At 36.9% G+C, this 2,521-nt stretch overlaps 1 pseudogene; it reads right to left on the minus strand.

The window, feature by feature from the left end:
• Positions 1 to 2,069: 2,069 nt before the first annotated feature.
• Positions 2,070 to 2,169, minus strand: LOC132272074 (small nucleolar RNA R71; annotated as a pseudogene).
• Positions 2,170 to 2,521: the final 352 nt, after the last annotated feature.

Raw genomic sequence — 2,521 nt, forward strand, 5'->3', positions numbered from 1 at the left:
GATGTTCATGTGCTTGTTTCTAGATTTTGTGTTATTGATGCATGTCTATGTGTATTGATGCTATAGATTTGGAGATTGTCAAAACATAGTGCTTAAAGGAATACTCTTGTGATTCTCTTGATGGTTTATGCTTATCTCTTGATGGATTGTGCCTCTCCCTTAGTTTATTTTCATGCTAGTAGTGTACATGTAGTGTAATTGTAGTGTAGTGTTAAATGGAAGGACAATCTATGCTTATTGTTTGATGATCCAAGTTTTTGAATGTAAGTAGCATATGTCTCTATCCTTGTGTTGTATTTGGATTGTGAGCTTAATGAAAGGATTAATGACTTGTTTTGATTTATTGTGCCTTTCATATATTGTTTAGACAATATATGCTTCATTGCTTAGATATATTGTGCCTTTCACATGATGTTTAGACAATACATGTTTAACTAGTTATCCTTATTTGTTGAATCAACCAAACACACACACACACCAATATTGCAACACACCATTTGCCCTCATTAATCACTTGTCCAGGATATAGAAATGCATTGCTTGGTGGTGATCTCTAAATCCCAAGATCTCTCTCTCTCTTACTTACTCTTAATTGCATTATTTTGTTATTACTTAATTTAATTTAGTTACTCTTTAATCAACCAACCAACCAATTATTTGATCACTCGACCTACTAGCCCTAATTGTGATTCCACGACATTGCTCGATCCTCATAATCCCTTGGGACGATCCCTTCTCACTCATACTACATATTATAGAAGTTAAGCGGTTTATAAATTTAAGTATGATGCCCACTTGACACTAATCTCCAAACTCAAAGTGTTGTGCATTATTTTGTGCACACGTTCGGGAAGCATCATAGTTTTTGGCGCCGTTGCCGGGGATTGATTGATTAGATCAGACAACGTCGGATTTGTGGAATTGATTAGGATTAGTACTCTTTTGATCGTGTCTTTACTTTATTTTTATTTTTCTTTTTGGTTACTTATTGTGTTGTTCTTACTTAACTAGGTACATTGTTGGAGAGGAAGCAAGCGAAGGAGCAATCAAGCATTCAATTCAATTGAAGCAAAGAAAGTAAAAAGCTAAAAATTCTAGAAATTGCTAAGCTAAGCTTTAAATTTGGAGTTGTAGTGCTAAAGAACCTTTGTGAGACTTTCTTTACTCAATTCCTTGTTAAATCATTGGCCCGCGTGTAGGCTTATTTTTAATTGTCTTGCATCATTGTTGTTGAAGTATGGGAGTATGAATTAAATGTTTGTGGAAGAAGTCTAATTGCATTGTTGTGAAGGCATAGTGTTTGTCATTCTTTGTATTTGTTGTGTTTTGCATTGTGCATGCATGGACGTCGTTCATTGAGACCAACTCTTGTCCCTCTTAATTTGCATCTTGAATCTATCGTTAGAAATCCTAGGGGAAGAGGAAGTTCAAATAGAGCCAATCTTTCAATGGATGACCATAATGATAATCATGTTGAGGACCTTGGTCACATAGACCAACAAGGTATTCTTCATCCCAATGTGCACAATGAAAACATACAAGTACCTTTAGGCATGCCTAGGCCATTCATTCACCAACCACCACAACAATAAGGCCAAGTTCCATATGGAATGCCAAGGCCAATATATGCTCCACAACCTCCCATCAACAATTAAGGAATTCAAAACCAAGGTGTTCATGTTGCACCTCAAGTAGCTAATCCACCTCTTGCTTTAAGAGACCATTATGTGCCTAATGAGTATAATGCACCTACATGCATCCAATTGCCTCCATTTAGAGCACATCATTATGAAATTAAGCCACAAACCACTCAAATGCTTCCTAACTATCATGGACTTCCAAGTGAAGAACCTTACAAGCATTTGGATGAGTTTCTTGAAGTATGTTCCACCGTAAAATATACGGACATGTTGGAAGAGATTTTAAGACTCAAACTTTTTCCATTCACCTTTAAAGATAAGGCAAAGTATTGGTTTAACAATCTTAGGCCTTTTTCAATCACTTCTTGGGCAGAAATGCAACAAGAGTTCTTGAAGAAGTACTATCCGATTTCTAAGACCACTGCCATGAGAACCTAATTTGAGAATTTTCACATAGGGATGGAGAAACGTTTCATGAGGCATGGGAACGTGTCAATGAATTGCTTAGAAAGTGTCCACATCATGACATGCCCAAATGACAATTAGTTCAATACTTCTTTGAGAGCTTATCGGACAACTATAAGGGCATGGTTAATGCTTCCATGGGTGGCTCATACATTGATAGGCATGAGGATGACGTGTGGCGTCTCTATGAGAGCATGAGTGAAAATTCTTTGCATAGAACACTATCATCCAAGAATGGTAGAAATTCATAAGGTAGGAAGAGTGTTGGCTTACATCAAGTCGACCATTCAAATGAAATAGCCGCCGAAATGAAGTCTTTGTCTCAAAGGTTTGATTAACCAAAACTCGGCGAACCAAGTATCTTCCTTCCCTAACCATTCTCATCGTGTATCAAATGAAACATGTATGACTTGTTC

The sequence above is a fragment of the Cornus florida genome, unplaced genomic scaffold, assembly GCF_030987335.1.
Source record: "Cornus florida cultivar Cherokee Brave unplaced genomic scaffold, ASM3098733v1 CherokeeBrave_3.0.0_Hap2_Chr08, whole genome shotgun sequence".
In the NCBI taxonomy this organism is placed as follows: Eukaryota; Viridiplantae; Streptophyta; class Magnoliopsida; order Cornales; family Cornaceae; genus Cornus; species Cornus florida.